General features: G+C 40.9%; 1 protein-coding gene across 2 annotated transcripts in view; it reads right to left on the minus strand.

Annotated features, from left to right (window-relative positions):
* The window catches only part of LOC128499926 (contactin-4-like), a 101,501-nt gene that overhangs the window by 43,287 nt on the left and 37,562 nt on the right, over positions 1–20,652 (minus strand). Inside the window, exon 1 of one of the 2 annotated variants that reach the window (XM_053468910.1) lies at positions 10,177–10,274. The exons of the other annotated variant lie outside the window; for it this stretch is intronic. The gene's annotated coding sequence lies outside the window, so the exon portion shown is untranslated. Of the gene's footprint in view, positions 1–10,176; positions 10,275–20,652 lie in introns of those variants that run through there. 2 annotated transcript variants of the gene reach the window in all.

Raw genomic sequence — 20,652 nt, forward strand, 5'->3', positions numbered from 1 at the left:
TAATTTGGTAGAAAGTTGCCACGTGAATATAAAAAACAACCAATCCTGTTCTGAGTAGTTATCCTTGTTTACAGAAAATCTATAGAAAGCAACCAAAGATTAACTCATTAAAGTGCCAAAGATTTATGGGCAACCAAAGTTTTAAATATGTGAGCGCGTGTGTGCCAGTAGATGGGCAAGTTGATGTGTAGAAGAAAGGGCATGGATAATCATTCTAATATTTTAAAGCAATTGATAAAGACCGAGCTTGTCTGGATTCTGGAGGCGATGTGTGAAAAATGTGCCAAGTGATACTTATGGAAAAACTGAACTCTTTGGAATTTTATAGTAGGTTTACACAACGTTAATGCAAACATATACTTTGTAAAATATCATAAAATGTCAGCAATTGGTAATTAAAAATGTGCTGTTTCTAAACAGTTCTGCAAAACATTAAAAAGTCATCATATATACACCCATGCGCGCACACATACATATCTACTAAAAAATCTAGAGGAGTTTTTCTAGGTTCCTAACATAGCTTATCAATAAAACAGTGTGATAATCACCTCTGTAGTAAAGAAGTGGCACCTACACAGTTACCTGAGGCTCGGTTTGTTGCAATGTTCGCTGGATTTGTAAATAGATACAAGATGAAATACCTCTCACCTACACTCTGCTAACAATATTTAAGCATTATTCTGATGGTGCAGTCATCTGAAAGCCCAAAATGCCGGTTAGGTTGATGATATCATCCTAGATTTCCAGACCAGGAGCTCGGAACAACACAAGATGTTATCCCAACATCTTCACATAATACTAAAAGATCATTAGAACATGAACTGACCAAGTGCCCGTTTTTGGGGGGTTCGAAGGAAATTAAGGGGGGGGGCGCTAAATAGCAAGACTGCTAAAACTTCTCATTCCAGCCTTCTGACCACCACTTTTAACCAATTGCTTCCTGTTTCCAAGCAAACGCTTAACATATATATATGTGCACATATATACATCACCTATTTCCCTCTCATGTCCTGCCAACAAATATTTTTTTGCTTTATGTTATATATATATATATATATATATATATATATATATATACATACTAGTTTGAATTATTACTATTAAAAAACAACAATTAAACTGCTGGATCATGATCCTACTTTTATTCTAACATCAACAAATTATGATTCCAATACCACTAGTTAACACTGATAAAGTATATCAATTATAGCAAACAAAGTTGACATTTATGGTAAATGTTAGATATTATGGATTCATTTGTAATGCTGAGATTGAGTTTAAACAATCATATAAGATAAAGCGTGTGATACAAGTAGGAGCCCACAGCTGGATAATCCAACAGGTCAATTTGTTTGTTAGCCAAAAGTTTGGGGGAAGTAGAATAGTTTGAAGACACCTAGACAGGTAAGTGGGAGTAAACAGTATCAGGAGAATAATGCTGTCCATGGTATTTTTCAGGTAACCACATTCGGGACTCTGGCTAACTGCTGTTATTAAATTACCTTCTCTTTCACCTTTATCAAAATGAAACATATCACTAAATGTATTTCTGAAGGCAAACCGGTCGAAACTGACCCTAATGGCACCAGTGGCAGATGAACCTTTACACACGGCTACTCAGCTACAGGGCTTCCATCTGTATTTGCTTTCAGATGTCACCTTTAATTCTGGTTACTTTGTTGCAGTCTTCTGCGCATGTGGAACATATAACCTAATATTAAAGCAAGATCAAGGCTACATTTCTACAACATTCCAAAACAAGAAAAAAAATGGTGCATCTACTTTGTGGAACACCATCAAACCATCTTCCTGAAGACCAATCCAAGACATTATCAAACCCTCTGCTCTATATTCTGGACTCTATAACAGTTGCTTTGGTTTTTTTTCCTGTTTTATTGTAAAAGGTACATAAAATATAGTGTATTATTCAAACAGCAAGCAATACTCAATACTTGAGGATATCAACTCAAGGTTATTGGACATCCCAGACATACTATCCCCAAATTACCAGGACATCTCAGCAATATTATCCTATCATCATAGAAAAATAATATTAATATTTCAATATTATCACTTTGACATCAGCTCAGTAACAGAAAATCTCACCGCACTATAATCTAAGCATCATAATGTCAAAAATATATCATTTGAAACTCAACATATTATCATCCCAACATCTCTACGGTGAATCAGCCTCTCTGTATGGCTATATAACACTGGCCTTTTCTACTCTTCACTGATTCATCATTCTCATCGCTTTGTGTCTCTGTTATTCTTATATCCTTTCATCGAGCGTCTATCTTTTTTCCTTTTCCATTTCCCCCTCCCCTCTCGCTGCACAGATTAAGAAGCTGCTTCTGATTTCAGATGTTTCATGTCATTCTGAAATCTTCTGGCTGGTGCTACAGATTAATTGCAATTTGTAATTAAGGCAAATTGACTTGGGTGTATACAGAACAGAAAGATATTTAGGCAAATACAGTATATATAGAATATATTTTATAAGAACCAAGCTATACCTCAGAGATATAGGGATCTAGAAGAAGAGTGTAGTAGATAAATTATACACTATATGGACAAAAGTATTGGGACACCTGACCATTACACCAACAGGGACTTTTATACCATTGCATTCAAAATGCATTAAGGTCCCAACCCCCCCCCACCCCCCGCAGCAATAACAGCTTCTACTCTTCTGGGACAGGTTACCACAAGATTTTGGAGGGTTTCTGTGGGAATTTTTGCCCATTCATCCAGTAGAGCATTTGTGAGGTCAGACACTGATCTAGGATGAGAAGGCCCGGCTCACAATATCTGTTTCAGTTCATCCCAAAGGTGTTGGATGGGGTTGAGGTCAGGGCTCTGTGCGGCCGGTCAAGTTCTTCCACACCAAACTTATCCAACCATGTCTTTATGGACCTTGCTTTGCGTGCTGGGGCAGTCATGCTGGAATAGAAAAGGCCCTTCCCCAAACTGTTCCCACAAAGTAGCGTTGAATGGAAGCATTGAATTGTCCAAAATGTCTTGGTATGCTGAAGAGGACATACCAAGATATTTGCAAGAAAGGCTTTCTCGCCCAAGGAACAACCTTAGCGGGATCGCCTTTAATGCTATTTCGGGGTGATGAAGGGACCTGTGCTACACCCATGTAGGTAGTACTTTGTTTGACTTTATAATATTTGAAAAATACCGCCACCTTGTGAGTTTTGTTTTCCTGAGCAGTTGCAGAATCCAAATGTCACCCCTACCCTTTCAAAGGCTGCCTGAACCAGTCAATAACAATCAGCAACTTTAAAGTAAGGGAGAGATAATTCGATGGGGAGGGATAATCATGCAGATCTAGAGACCAGGATGGCTGCTCCCATGGCATACACATAGAGTGGGTTGCTAATACATACTTTATTTTAATCTGTAGGTACAAGTTTGTGTTAAATGTAGGATATGTCAAGGTGACAGATCAATGATAACATTTGATGTGTGCCGTTTGGTATGCATGTGAGAATGGATACAGTAGGACATTAGGGGGGGGCATTGCTCTGCCTATAGTTACATTACATATAAAAATCATCAATTCAGCTCCGACATCTAGTTCATTCATCAGCCCCATTTTTGTCTAACTACAAGGTAATATCGCTGGGTACCAGCATGATTTTAGCACAGATAACGCCTCTATCTCCAAGCACACGCTGCACTTAATATCGCCTTTAAATGGTTCAGGGAATCATTTCCTGTTGCATTACAGCCCCGAAGATAACCAACGGCCGATCCAGGCGTTTAATGCTCTTTTTTTTTTCTTTTTTTTTAAATCACCCTGAGATGGTAGATTGGTAGTTTTCTGCAAAGGGTGGGGGCAAGGGAAGTAATCTCTTTCAATTCCTCCGAGTTCCCACTGACTCAATGAAGCCGCCGGCGGGAATCCGAGCTATTTATTGGGGACCAGCCTTGAGGATGATTCTGTGTCATTATCCTGTTAGGATACCGTATCACGCTGTGGTTCATTCTGTTATTCTCTTGTAATAGAGCGGCGTATCAGAACTCTCCCTTGTTAGGGATTTGTGACTAGTTTTATTACCTTGTTACAACTCTGTGTTACCTTGTATTGGATCATTCCCCTGTTAGCTCGTAATGGAACAGAGAGGATTGTATCATACAATTTCTACATTGCTGGCCAGTGTTGGGTAATAACATTACCCAGTGGGAGCCTGCACGGGGAGCGTGTGTTTCATTCCACCTGCGATTCCCCAGCGCGGATGCATAGGAGGAGAAGAAAAGACAACTGAACATTCATAAAAATGGCTTTGTTCTAGGCTATTTAATCCCTCACCCCCAGATCCTGCCCTGTAGCCGAGCGCTTCATCTTTTCTCTCCCTTGTTTCTTATCTCTCCCCTCTGTTGAACATGTTACTCCTCTGACCCTCTCATTGCTAAACAGATTTGCCGAGTTTCTGCAGTCTAATGTGAGGGATTCTCGGGGAATTACAGATTACGGAATATAAATGACAAATTGAATCTTCAGCCTTTGATAAAGCCGCGTCTCCTAGTTCTATGTGCGTCTGCTTCTTCTGCAAACCAACCCACGGTCATAGAAATGACCCTTCGCGTTAGCCAAGCATGCAAAGGGTTAAACGAGAGAGGAACGCCGTTATACTGTGATTTAGGCACGCGCGCGCTGTATGTTTAGAGCTCGATAAATGGTGTTTATCTGTGGCCGTATACGTTACAACAGAGCAAAGAAAGACAGTAATGTGTGTGTCGTAGGGTCAATTTAATAATACTTTACAGGCACGGTGGATAATTCAGGCAGTTTATAAAGCGCTTGACCTATTCAAGCCACAGATCTATCATTGGAGATAAATGTAACCCTGGCGATGGAATACCAACTCTCCCAAAAAGACCACAATGGGAAAACCATTGTGATATAATGTCAAGAAAATCTTGTGAGAAACGCAATTATTCTATTGCCCTCTGTAGAATATAAAAGTTCCCTAAATAAAAAAAAGCTAAACGCCCCACAACACATAAAGTCATTGTGCTATATAGTACTGCTCTGTTCGAGGCCGCAGTAAAATGGGATTAAATGCTTTACAATTCAATTGATTTTTATTATCTTATTTTATACTTAGCTTAGGAGCCTCCAGGTCTTCTGAAACATAACTGGTTTAAGACTCTGCATATAATAACCGATTTCCCACTCAGGTTGGGTTAGGGGCGCAGATTGAACCTCGCTGCGGGTAAATTCGACGGTGTCGGGGCAAGTAGAACCTCACACTCGCCTTATGCCACAGCCCAAGCCAACGCAAGTGCCATGAGGAATCCAAGCCACGGTGGGCTTTTCGTATTAAAGGGTTGAGCTGGACTGGTATAAGGCATAGTGACATCTGAGTGGTGGTCATCCCAAACTATAACTATATTTTAACTATACATCATGCAGGGCTAGCTCAGTTCTGAGTCATAACTACACTTCAGTTTCTCGATACTAGGCAAGATACTAAGTATCTAAAACAGTCTAGGTGTTTCTGTTCACGTGGTGCCACAGATTCGCAGGTATGAAAGGAATATACGGATGGCTCCTCCTGTGCTCATCTCAGATGAAATGGAAAACACACACTGTTGGGGGTACATAAACAGCCATGTCTCATAAACCCCACATGACGCATGGTTTGAAGTGGTGATACCTTTAACTGATTTTTTTTTTTGAATGACTAGTATTGCGTTAAAAATTTGATTTCAACAGTATGGCACATTTTTCTTCTTTTGGGGTAATAAAGCATTTATGTTATTTCAGCCCAATCTACTAGACAAACATTCTGGCTCGTTATCATACTGCCTGTGGCAAATAAGAGAATGGCTTAATCTTAATTACCCAGCCAGACACTCTGATTAATGAAACTTTATGGCTGAACGGACTTTATTAGCGTCGCCATAAAGAATCAGCTCACTGTTGTGTTTTAGCAGGGGGAAGCGCCCTAGAACATCACATGACCGGCAGCAATGGCGGCCTCCAGGTCTTTATTGAAACAATATGAAACGAAACCAGTTTTTTTCAAGGATATACTGCGTTACTGTGTAAAGAACTCTATTCAATGCTTAAAGAAAATAATGTTTGTTTATTCATAGGACTAACCCTTTTAAGCAAAATAGCTGTCAACACTATTCAAGCGTTATTGCATAAGTGAGATTTGCTACTCCTGATAAAAAGAAATAGTAAAATTCACAAAAACACAGAAATAGTTCTAAAAACATAGAGTAGCATGCCACATAATCTAGTCATTTCCTATAGGTTCAAATGTATCTAGATCTGCCACCTTTCCAAAACCCTTTCATCTTTGGGTTGGGAACCGATTAGAATGACTAATTTACTTTTTTTTCATACCCCTCATGATGGCGCTAATAATAAGTCCTGAGAGTTTTAGGAGAAGGAGTGAGGAGAGGGGACATGGGCCACTAAAAGCACAGTTCTACTGAGTTGAACTCAGCTACGGAGTGGAAGTTATTAAACTGAATTTAAGTCATCGTTTAGACCGATATACAATCAGATTTAGAATCTATTTCAGAGCTCTTTGGCCAAACCCCTTTGAGTTTCAGGACCCACTTTCCAATTTGAAGCCAATAAAGTAAATAAGTTCATAGACGAGAGAAAGTTCTGTTGTGGGTAGCCGGGCACAGGGCTTCGATGGGGTCACTAAAAAACATTTCTTAGTCAGACCCAGTATGGGACAGACCAAGCCATTCTCTCTATCAGATCAAGTCACTACGTCCGAAATAGAACACCTGGCCGAGGTCTGGCCTATTCTCAGTATGGACCAGGTATCAGCAATGGGGTCACCCCAATCCCCATCAGCTGTTTATGTCTTTTTTTTGTTTTATTTCTTATCAACAGAAAATATATCATTTTACCCCAGAATAATCACGCACTGCTTTCCCATTCACCATAATACTTATCATGCCTAAGTATTTCCAGGCTGCAGACAGCGCGCTAATTGTAGCCAGAGGCATAACCATTTGACAATAGCACGATGTCCAATACATTATTATGGGCCATGCGTCCCATATAACATAGGTCAAAGATGGCAAACTCTGAGCCCCCATAGCTGTCCCCGGACTGCAAATCCCATCATGCTCAGACGGCCATCGCTTCTAAAATCTAGTTGAAAACAACTTTTATAAAGAAGCAGTATGGTAATTGTAATTATCATATGTCCAAATAATGGGAGCCAACCATCATACGCTTAAACCAAATCAAATTGAGCAGTTATAATTTAACCCTTTAGGGTGCTAGATATATCAGCATAGTTCAGTAGTATCCAGTAGCTCAAAGATGTATGATGCGGTAGATCAAAATGTTAAATATTAAAGTACGTATGTCTTATTTAATATTATTAAGTATACAGACTCTGGTACAAAGTCGTGCATATACAAATAAAACAGCACATACAACACATGCACTTGCATCATGTGTAGACTATATTTACCCTTCTCATGGGACCCATCATAGATACCGAGGGTTAAGTTGCAAAGGATTACATCACACATCAGGGACCGTGAGGGTTAACAGTGTGCTTCTGGAATTATCCGTACAGAAACCAGCGTCCCATCACAGGGAGCTCTTACCAAGCCCACACATCACACCCAGCCACGGGGTATTCTGAACATACAAGTGTGGCATAACGTGACACGTGTGCTGGTATACAATCCGTTAAAAACAATGTGGGGTTCTACGATACATTCAACCTAAAATCCTGCATAAGGAAGGAATGGGTAACCAATGTCACTTGCGTTTCAGGTTACAACTCTCATCATGCTTAGCCAGTCAAAACAGGAACGGTAAGCCACACCAGCTGCATTGAATGCCAATATCTTGGTGCCACGGTGTCATATTGTATAGGATGGACACACACAGTGACATCGACAAACGAGAGCTAACAGGGGAATTCCCAATAAATGCCCCCAAAGTTGTAAATCCAACAGTTTGTAAGTCGATACTCACACAAGTACACCGCCACACGCATGTTACATGTCATTTGGGACAATGACATCACAGGGACATCTAATTGTACTTTTTTTTGTGTGATCTGTCTTAAAATTACCGGAAATACACAAGTATATTAACAATCAGAGGACACAAAAACTGCCACGACGACTAAACACCCACTGCACGCCATTCCATGATTATTTTCCTTCCCTGGCAAAAAAAAGTCTGCAATTCTTCAAAAACAAAAAAACACAAACATTTAACCCTCTGAGTGCTGCCCTGTGCTTGTAGCCTTTAGGGTAAATATTATTTCAAAATAAAAATAAGTATAATTCTCACATTACTCACATTAACTCACATATCCAGCACTTCACACACATATCCATAAAACACACACTAAAGAAAGAGCACTTTATTCTTGTATAAATCCACCCAAAACGCCGATAACCACAATTACAATGTAACGATCTCAAGTGTAAAGAATCCATTGTACCATATAATGTCCCACAAAAGCATATTGTCAAAGGCTTGCCAGCTTTCAGTCATGCGCGCTCACACACCAGTACACTACATACCTCATTGCACACCTTCGACACACAGCAATTATACACACACTAACCCTGCATTTACCCAACCCTCCTACGTACTCCCCACAGATACACACACCCTTTAAATAATTAGTCACCGGCAGTGATTTTAACGCATCCACTGCATCCCCCATCATCACATGCAGACCCCTGCCTTACACACCACCACAAGACACACAGACCACCAATGTCCGCACCACCCACCCAACAGCAATCTCACCTCAGACCCCTTGTATACACTTCCATCACTTCATTCCTTGTCATAAGTCTTCTTTAACTACCCGATCATACACAGACCCCCCATTAAATACGGGTTCGGAAAGCATTTACGGACCCATGGGCTGTTCCATCATCACATCCCCTGCCATCAGACTAAATGATCAGTGACAGGACGCCATGGTGGACCTCTCATCGCATGCTCAGTCACACACAGATGCCCCCAGCACCTTACCCCCCCCAATAAATGCCTCAACCCCGTATTTCATTCATTTACAAACGTCACCGTCTACGCGCAGAGCAGACCCCCAACGCACACACTCACATCGACGTGCAGACCCCAACAGGACGCATTTTGTATACAGACTCCGACAAATCTCAGGCACAAACAGTTCAATCTCAACTCTTGTAGAATCACAGACGCTCCCGTAAATCACAGCGCCACACACACACCCCCACACTCCCATTAATTATATAACAGACCCGTGTGCTTTCCGGAGAGATTAGCAACGACGTCTCTGTACTGGGCACGTAACGCACCAAGATAATGCCTCGTTTACCCGAGTACCCTTCTAACAAGGGGCAAAACCCACCAAGGGAGGCAGAAGCTCAAATCTACTTCTCCCAGACCATAAACATAGCAACTGTCACGAAAAATGCTGACCATTCCTTATCATGGCACAGCAGCCATGGCTCTCTGCAGCTCCATGAGCCTGTGCCATAGGTTGGCTGTGGGTGATAGGAGTCATCCACTCCGACCAGCACTTGTTCTTCAAGCAATGCAGCAGCTATATCACGCACAGACAAGTCCCTTAACATACAGCGGCTCCTATAACGTGAACAATCTAGCCGTGTCTCCAAAGCGTGTGGAACTAGTGTATCAACACAGACAGACACCGAATAACGTTACACGCACTCTTATCTGTTACAAAGTCTCTGCACATACGGTAAATCCCGGCATGAGACGTACACGTTACATATACATTTACTTCGAACCCGCTGCTATACACATACTGTATATAATGTATAAATAATATATATTTGATACATTTATTACAAGACAGGCCTTACAAATTGGAAGCAACATTGTATACAGTAAACACACACGCACACACACACACATATATATATATATATATATATATATATAGTATATGCAAGGAAACAGAGGCATCTATGAAGAATAACCCCCTATGCATAAATGAAATAGAGCTTCACTAGCATAATATTTTAATCAAAAGATCTTAAAAACATTTTCGCTTCTCATTAGGACCTTTATCCAGACTATCTTCTTATACCTACAGAGCCAACTCCAGCCGAGACGGATCCCCCTAGTGAACGCTGTGTGTTTATCTGTATTCAGACATGCATTGCATAGAAAGTACGCCGGCGTGTACATACAGAGAGCGCAGATCCATGCGATGTATCCCGGCTCCAGCTGCTTACATTGTAGTCTCAGCGATTCCACCTCTGTCACCGAGATGCTGAGCTGGTCCCTGAGATGCTCTGACTATGAGCTGCTCTGCGCTGCTCTCTCCACCAACCTCCCCCCCCCCCAGGACTCACATAATTAGCACAGGAACCCAAGAGAAGAGGAGAGAGAGCTACAGCTTGAACAGGGGAGGAGAGAGAGAGAGAAAGAAAGGAGGAGGAGAGGGGGGTAAAAGAGTCAGGGAAAAAGGAGAAAAGGTAAGAAAGGATGAGGAAGAGAGCTGGAGATTGAAAGAAGGAGAAAGAGGGACAGAGGGAGGAGACAAAAGAAGAGGAGGGGAGACCACGAGAGAAGAGGAGCCAGATATCCGAGTGAAAAGGAAAGAAAACACCGGTGTAAAGAATAATATAGGGGGCATGTGGATCCGATGCATGTGTCTGCGCTCAACGTACAGTCAGCTGTTTGTGTACATTATAAACTGAGACATGATGAGAGGAATAGAAGGGTTTCCATCTGAAGTAGGAACGTTGTGGTCACCTCCATATTTTACTGGCAGGCCAGTAGAAAGGTACCCTATGTATAAGATAATACCCTATGGAGGCAAGAGGCCAACCAGTGTTTTTCATTTAGACATTTTGTTTGGGAAAAGGTAGGAAGTTTGGTGGAACGTCATACGCACGAGAGATCGACGGGGTGTCTGCCATAATACAAGAAACTGTCTATCAGCAGCCGTCAGCTTCTTTTCCAAGTGGGGTGATAGCGTGATCGGGTAGCTACCTGGATGAGATATTTTGGGGACACCTTTTAATAAAAAAGTACCAACAAAAAATGTTCTTCCCGTCTGTCTTAAGACAGTATGGTAATCCCATTATCAACGACTGGGCTTCATGGACATGGGGTAATCTCCTTATATTAAGAAGTAACTGATTTCCCAAAAGACAGTGGATTGTTTCAGTAACATTAAGCATTGGGTTAACCGGCTGTACCTTCCGATCTCACCATGCACTGGACACTTAACGGTTAATGTTATGGTGTTCTGGAAGTAATGAGGATTCTTCTCATATAGTAGTGGGGTTGTTAGGTAGGACATAGCACTGCATTTTAGGAATTTGGAAGATTTTAAAGTGTATTACCAAAGTTTAATGAATAATTTATTATCATAGTTGCAGGCAGTCGGAAATTTGCTGGGGCAGTCCCAACAACCAGACTTTTTTTTCCCCTCTAGCCGTCAGCCGCCCTCATCAAGGTAAAGCAAAGAGACACAAATGTGACCTGGTTCTAAAGCAACGAGAGAAGGTAATAATGTGATATCGGTATGCATTACCCCATAAATGTGGAAATAATTACAATATATTCAGGTGCAGGGGTCGTTCAGAATATTTATCTACAGGCGCGGAGATCTGCGGGCCGGGTATCATAAGGACAGCTTTCTTGGGGCAGATATTTAAAGATATTCAGAGATGATGGCAATATGTGGCAAATAGGCTAAGGATAGAGGAAGGGGGTTGGGGGAGGGGGCACCGCGGCGCGAATAAAGGGTCTGTCTGAGGTTAAAGCTGGCAAAAATTTAACTCAGGAACCAGAATTAATGCAATGCGGTATATTACATGGACTGTGATTTTTATTTCCTTTCAGAAACAGTTTCAATCTGAGATCTGTCAGTGATTTATGAAGTGGCAGCGCTTATCTGACAGCGATATATAGAGAAAAACGGCTTGTTACAGGCATATAGAGGGAAGCATTATTAATAAATATATCTTTATCTCACCTTAAAAAGGTGAAAGCTTACAATGCATATATATATATATATATATATATATCTATATATAACATAGTGTATATTCTTCAGAATATAATACTATATAATATAAAGGGTAATGCACTAAATGATCCCACTGACAAAAACCTTCACATGGTTTAGTAATATTTCCACCCCTTGGGCTAATATTTATATATTGGGTATTTTTCTGTTTCAGCTAATATATTAGCTTATTTGTAAATGTAACAAGTAATACATATCTTATTTACAAGCAATTACGGTTATATATACCTGTCTTATATAAATAGTTATTTTATCATGGCAGATGGTGTCTAAAAGTACGTAAAGCGACGTGGTGAAAATTCAGGTATATATATATATATATATATATATATATATATATGTATATATATAATGCTCTTGCCTGTATGGACATGCTAGCGCTATAATTATATAGTGGATATAACCAGAACGCAGGGTGCTTTTTAAAGTTAACTCCCATTATCCTCAGCTAGCCTAGAGGTTATTTAAGCCTCGTAGGTGTGCAAGCTCCATGAGACTAAAGTAATGTGGACTGCTCAGGATCTCGCAGATACCTTGGGAATGGTGAACGCGGAAATATGATTTATAATAACAATGGCTGCTGTTCATATACACCGTCCTAATGAAATGTAGCCCCCGTGATACACCTCGTAAGAGGGGAATCATTGCTGGGGTATTAACACCCACGCTTATGCCTCTTCGAGTCGCTCCAGCCAATCAGCTCCCACCAAACTACAAGCTGATTAATTGTGCGCAGAACGTCTCCTCTATTTATAACTCCACTGCGCTGAGACATCTCAACAGGTCTGCTCAACGCCGCTCACAATCACACACAAAAAATAGGTTAATTAAACATGATTCAGAGCAAGGCACGTTATCTGCACAAGAAAAGAACGCAACAAGAGGTTCTGTGCTCGGATCACGCATCAACAGTCACGCAACGTTACAGCAACACGTAACACAACGAACATTTTACGAGAAAACACAGATAAAGGCACACACACGTGTATAAATTATTACAGGTATGTACAGAACATAAAAAGTTCACAATGCACGCACGGTACATGCATGGATGCAGCATGTACATCATTGTATTGTTAGATCTTCATCTGATGCCCTTTTATCAAGTGGGGATTCCCCCGGATCATTTGCATGTGTATTTGATAAGCCAAATGCATTACATTACATTTATTACCGTAATACTCTCCTAGGCAGCCTTCCTAACAAAGAATGCATATTAACGAAAGCACGTATGTACTTAGGAGCCCCCGCCATGATTCTGCTTTGCTCCACTGATTAGCTGTGTAACCCTTGTCTGGCCTGGTTGTGGGTATAAGGACAGGGAAAAGGACAAATGAATATAAGGGGGTTCTGCAGAACTCCCCCCCCCCATGCCTTTGCATGGTAGACAACAAGAAAACATAAGAGAACCCCTCAGTTACCATATATATATTAAATGCCTCTGATGGCTACAGTATCCCTTTAAGACCAGTATTAAATACCTTAGCGGAATCTAAATTGATTTTATCTACAGATCTAACAAGATCTAAAGTTCTACTCACAGGCTCCGGAGGTTTGTTTGGCAGGATCTGTTCATCATAAAACCATGTTAATTAATACTAATAAATTTGCCGCAACGTAGTCCAGTATCAACCACCTTATCATTTTAAGTAACCCACCGGTCTATAGCTTCCCGGGTTGCGTTTCGTGGCCCCTTCTTAAAAAAGGGGGATCAAATTAGCAATTTTCCAGCAATATAGCATCTGGAGGCTTGTCGATTTGTGTATAACTCAGCAATCACACACACACACACAGTTACCCCCGTATCAGCGTATAGGTACAGATGTATACTGTGCTTGCCAGATTTTAAGGGACAATATGAACGTTCGAAGGGATCAAACAGCATTAAAGTCCAAGCGATGGCCGGAGGCAGCATTACGTTAGGAAAACTCCTAGCCCAGCCTGCGCAGGCTTAGTGTTTGTTTGGCTGCCAAACTAGTTAACCCAGTAAAGAAAAACCTGAAATCGACGTATTTCAGACAAGTAACCCTAATGGCAACTGTTTCATGCCAGTCCCATTAACGTCTAAAATAAAGCAGGCCGTGAAGTACCCCAGAGGCCTGTCAGAAATACCCAATAGAGTGCACATGACCCCGTCTTATTAACCCTGCCGCAGAAGGAGGTAGGGGCCTGAAGCTGTCCATGGTGCTGAAAGCCGTAATGGGCAACGCACGCCACGGACCTCCTATTAGTTCCTTTCGACGTTAAAGGACCAGCTTTCTATTAAATAAATGGAAGTTAAATCTTTAGACAGGCTCTGTATGGAGAAAGGTTAAGCAAGCCATTACGATTGTCCCTGAAATACCATGCAGAAATAAAGGTTAATAATTTACTTAATGCTTCTAACAAACACTTGCTATTGAGCAGCGGGGAGTTGGAATAATAATCTCTGCTCCCACAAGTTTTCTATACATTGAAATGATACAATATAAAGCGAGCCGGGGAGAGTCCTCAGGTATGCAGATGTTGTCGGCTTCAGCTCTCGCAAGCCATGCTTGGGGAACGTCCATTATCAGATGCCGTGCGTGTAAAAAGCTTTATACGAGACGTAGGAAGTGACACTGTGCGATAAGAAAGGGATATTGGTCATAGACGCTGACAGGTACCTGCTAATAATACCTTGCAGAAAAAAAGAGACATTTAGATTTGCCCCTTTGGCTCATATACACCCTACAGATCTTATCGGGCGCATAGTTTAATATACAATACAATATTCTTTATTTTTATTTTCGTTCAAAAGTGACACAAATGGAGTATGTTGGAGCACGGAGATACCGCGTTATTTTAAGAACAAAATTGGGACTTTCAAGCTGACTCAGCAGCTCATAAACTGTACCTTTTATAAGAAGCGTACGTTTACTCGAAATAATATTTTTGCAGTTAATAAGCATTAATACCGAGTCTATGTGTGTGGACATTAGAGCTACGAGAAGCAAGCACAGCTACGGGTGATCTGTGAAAAGTGATTCTGGTGCAAAGTTTAAAAAGTGGTGTTTTCACTGTAATAGAATCCATCAATAAGCAGAAACCCTGGTTGCTATGGTGATAAGGCCATTTTTTTTCAATCTTTGGACTAGAATAATTTTTATACACTATACAAAAACAAGCCTGTTGCCTGCTACTTATTTTCAAGAATGTGCTGGGAATTAGTGACTAAAGACTAAAGGTAGAATAGGATTATGGGAGTTGTCGGCCATGAACAGGGCTGCCTTTGTGCTGAAGGGTAAAGAAAGTCTTGAAGACAAACACAAGCCACTGTTGGACAGATGGATTGCCTGGAGACTCCAGGAGAAGCGCTGCTCTACCCGGGTCTCTGGGTCACCACTGCCAAAGGGCGGAGCCACAAAGCACATCACAGGGACAGCCACTCCCCCCGTTATTCCAATCGAGGGAGAGGGTGTGCAGAGGCCCCACCCTTTTGAGGAAGCGAGGCCTGGACGATGGAGCTGACAACCGAGAGAAGCAAACAAAGAAAGAAGACAGAAGAACAAGAAGAGGCAAGAGATGAAGCAGAGCTGCAGAAAAAGAGATAAGGACATGGAAGCAGAGAAAGTAGGGAGACATTGAGAATGAGCGTGCATCAGGGATATTTCTGCGCGTCTCATGAAGGTGAGAGAAACAGCCGCATTTCCAGGAGACTCGGAATGTTCTCGCCAATCGTCCCACATTTAGAATTGCTCTTCGTACATATGGCTCATTGACTACAAAAACGCTGTCTATCTGGGGTTAGCACCATTTCTTCAAGAAGTTGCTGAGTGTACATACACAGCTCATGCTAATGCTAGCATTCGTGCAAACCAGTCGGAACAAGGAATTCTTGCTGGAGCAGCAAAAACGGTGATTACATACAATAAAAAAGCCTACCCAGGGCATCGAAATCTCATGATGAGACCACAGATAAAAGGATGTTATGAGATGGAGAAGGACATATGAGGTTTTGAGATGGGAAATGATACGCTTTATAGGCAATTTACATCTGAAAGAACAAGCTATGTTTAAACATGATAGTTCAATAAAGACAAGTTTACGGCTTCTCTCAGAAGAACTATAACATCACCTGTAGGGAAATTTACTAAATTGTGATAACCGGAAAGGGTTTGCGCTAGTAAAACAAACGTTCTTATACATAAATTAAGGGATTTGGGTGTAACCAGTCCAGTGGGGGTTTAGTGAATCAGCCCCTGTGAGTTCATTGGTGCCAAACTCACCCTATGCTTTGCCCGCTTTTGTGCCACCCATAGTACATTGGCCATTTTCATGCATGGGCACTGGGATTTTTCACAGTACGAGGAGGCACTATTTGTTTTTGTTCCCCAGGGGTGTTGAAAATTGAAATTAAATCCCATGTGGCCTGGGAGTATACAATATTTAAGTGCAATAATCAAATAAGTATGTATTTGTACATATAGTAAAAATAAAAAAGCCTGTGAGCATATGTAACACATGTAATAAAATCTGTATAATGTATACCATGCAACAATATATTGGTCTTCATAGTAAGATAATACTATAGCAAGCACCAAGCTTTAACTATCCATGTGGAATTTGTATATGCATGTAAAAAAATCAAGAGGTGTGATCATCTCATCTTTGCAAAGACCGGACGTATGATCCTGTTGCCCTTCTCCTGACTATTGGGACTTCTGGGAGCGGCACGTGCCCAACGCCCAAAATAAGTCAATAGGCAGGGTAAAAAGTGAGACCTGTGGACAGAACCTCCACCGAGAGGAGGTATATACTGGCATAACTCTACTAGGCTGTATCCTTGACCAGTAGATCTGGGGGCAGCAGCCCCTCTGCCACATTCTCAGGGGCAAATAGCCCTATTAGGTGACCAGGCTCATTGTTTCACCACAGCTCAATGAAAGGCTCCAAGGGAGATTTCTGATCCCAGCTTCAAGAACCCGCATGTCATTAGCGATGAATGTATCACAAAAATTACTGACCAGTTGTAGCGAGTAAATACTCCAATACTAGGTATATAAGAAATCACACCCTTTGTTACTTACCTGTTTTTTTTTCTTACACATCAAAGGATACTGGAATAGCACATCCCCATGTATATACCTATACATACCAGTTCCTCCTCTTTCTAAATCCCATCAGATTCCATTTTGCCCGACAATTTTCTTCCAGACAATACTTTGCATTATTGCCATTATTAAACTGCAGCATTCTGCTTACAATTAATTAGAAGACTTCCCGATATTAAAAGCTGCGTGTAGCACTGTGTATTGGAATCATTGTATATACAAAAGAATATCCTCAGTCATGGAACGCAGGTTTCAAAGCCCCCGGGGTAATCAATTTTTTATGTTCACACAATTAAAAATTTTAAACTGACAAAATTATTTTCCACTCTGCTGTTTTTCTGTAAATTGCTCATCACTAATGATCCCCCCCTCTTAGTAATACCAGCTGAGTGGATCCCCCCTTCTGCTGTTAATGACACTAGCAATAAGTGTTGATGCTCCCTTAACCAACAAGGGGGCCCAAGTTATTTTTGTTTTAATGACTCTTGCACTTAAACGTGGAATTCCCATCTTTTATTAGCACAAGAACTAATACCTGTATCACCTAACATGGAGACAACAACAGTAGGGTATTTACCCTCCTCCTCTGGACAGCCAGGCTGGGCCACTCGTAGTGACAGCAGAAAACAAAACCTGTTTCGGTCCACCCTTACCCTTAGAGATAGCAGTAATGACAGGGCGTCCCCTTCTTTTAGAGACAGCAGTAATGAGATCGCGTCCCCTTCTTTTAGAGACAGCATTAATGAGACCTGTGTCCCCTACTCTTAGTAACAGCAGTAATGAGACCTGTATAACCTTCTCTACAAATGTAATGAAATATGTACGCCAACTGTTTAGGGGGAGTAATTATATACACTGTACCCCTTCTCATAGTGACATCGGACCTTAGACATCTCCTGCAAGATACTGACAATGTAGCCCGTATGGTAAAAACATAGTAACAACACGTACAAAAAACATTGGAGTAAGTCCCCTTCTAGGGGTCAGTCCATTGTTACACTAATTACCTAGTGGTTGTGTGTGGAATTGCAAGTAAAACAAAAATCTTAATATAGTAGCCCTCTGAAGACCCCCCCCCTTACTAGCATTCCTCGGTTCTTGGGAGCAGAGTCTGATTCTCTTGAATAAAGAAGACAGACTTCACCTGTACCTTGATTAGTTCTTCAGACCTACAATAAAATGTTACATATAATATAATATGTGTATTTTTAAGAAATGTGCGTATTTGAAACTAAATGTTATACTCACATGCAGTCTGTAGTAACAAAAATAATATAAAATAAGGAAAAAGGAACTAGGGTTATCAACGTTTTTTTAGTTCTTTTGTTTTACAACCACTTTTATTATATGTTTTATGGATTTTTCTTCTCTAACATTCGTAATATAACTTTTGTTCAAAAAGTACCCATAAAGCTATTTGAAAGCACTTTAAAATTATAAGTACAGAACCAAGCAGAAGTCCTACAAGAGGTACTTGTACCAAAGTTGTAGTCCATCAGTGGAGGTACTAGCATGCTGATACTTATTTACACATGATGATACTTATTTACACATGATGATACTTATTTACACATGATGAATAAGGGTTAAACATTTTTTTGTCATAATCTTATTTTGACCATACACACTACACTTCTCATGGGCAAAGATTCTGAGGCCATATCTCTTTCTTACATTCCACAATCCTTAAAACTTTGTAATATCCACCATGAACCAATTTCTTTCTATAACACTAAAGTCTTTCTCATCTGACTACGGCTATTTTAATATTCCTTTAATGTTCAAGATTTTATTAGCCCACGTTTTATTTCTTTTTTTGTTTGTTTTCTCTTATACTTCTCCTTCCAATCCTCTCATGTTTCCCTCTCTTTCATTCAATCTTTCTCTCCTCTATCCACTTTTTTCACACTCTTTTCAGGAGCTGAAAGGTATAATCAGTCATTTTTTTCAGTTGTCGCGTTTCTGCATGTGTCTAGATGCAAGTTTAGGGGTGTGAGTCGCTAAGAAAAGAGCACTCATCCGTAATCCTCTGAACTCACCCAGCAGTCCAGGAGCAGGTGTGAATTAGACAGATAAACAAGAGCTGGGGTGGCTGGGAAAGGGGGAATACAAGAACAAAGAGAGGGAATGAGATGAAATGAGTTACAGGAGAGAGAATAAAGAAAAGTAAAATATGGCATACAGTGCAACAGAAAGATATGAATCAGCAGAATTAATGCAAAGGATGACGTAGGTCAAATCAAAGGAGATTTTTTTTATAAAGCGAAGGAATGAAGAGAGAGAATGAAGAGCAAGAAAGTACATTAATAAAGTAGAAAGGCTGAAGGAAAACAGAATTAGGAAATGAAATATAGTAAGCATGAGAAATAAAGGGAAAGTTAGAAAAAACGAGTAAGAAAGAAATTAATGGAGAGAGCAAATGAAAAAAAATGAGAAATTAAGGGAGCTGACAAACCAGTTAATGAGGGGTGGAAATGAAAGTAAAGAATGATGTTGGAAAGAAGAGAAATTAATCCGTAACAGAGTAAAGGAACGAACAAAACGTGAGAAAGTATGAAATCATGAAAGGATATGATAAAGGAAAGGAACTAAAATGCACGGAAATGAAAATAGAGAAATAAATTAAAAATAAAAGGGTTAAGACGTTAAGAGATCGAGGGAATGAAAAAAAGGTGCAATAACGAAAGAGACAGAATTGGAGAGATGGAGTAAAAGGAGAGGATGACCTACAGCAGGGGTGTCAAACATATGGCCCGCAGGCTGCATCTGGCCTTTTAACCCCCATCTTCTGTACTCCAGGGACCCGGTTGGTGTAGCGGAAGTCAATAATCCTGCATTTCGGGAGAAGGTCTGTGTTTCATCATGACAGACATAGCGCGGGGGCTGTGCAGAGCTGCCTTTACAAGCTGGAGGTGATTAATTCTACAGAGCTCTGCATAGCCCCTGCGCTCTTTATCAGGATGAAACATGGGCACCACCTTAGATGCTCCCCTTACAGTGAAGAACCAGCAGTCGGCAGAGGTAATGAAGTCTGGAGTATGGGAACTGACTGTGTGAGCGCTTGTGAGTTGTGTGATTGTTTGAAAGTGCTGTGGGTTGTGTGGGTCCCCTGTCTGTGAGCACTGTGAGTTCTTGTGTCAGTGTTGGGTTGTGTTTTGTGAGTGTTTGTGTATTGTCTGAGAATCCCCCCAACATTTCAGGCTTTAAAATTGGGACACCTGTCCACGGACCTCCATTGACTTTCCATCTCCCGGTACCGGTCCGGGGAGATCAGAGATTTTCCACAACTGTCCACTGACCCCCACTACCCACAAAAGCAGGACAGTGGGGCAGATAGCTGGGACAGGTGGTACAGTGCCAGAAAATGTATGTACTGCGCTATTGCGTGTGTCCTGTTTGAGAGCTGTGAGTGATGCCATTGTGGGTGTTGTAGGTTGTAGGAATGCCTGTGAAGTGTGGGAGTTGCTGTAAGTTATGAAAGTGATTAACAGGCATTGTGTTCTTAAGTGAGAACCTGCAAGTGTTATTGTTTATGAGTTGTTAGTGTGGTG

Source organism: Spea bombifrons, chromosome 6 (genome assembly GCF_027358695.1).
Source record: "Spea bombifrons isolate aSpeBom1 chromosome 6, aSpeBom1.2.pri, whole genome shotgun sequence".
Lineage (NCBI taxonomy): Eukaryota > Metazoa > Chordata > Amphibia > Anura > Pelobatidae > Spea > Spea bombifrons.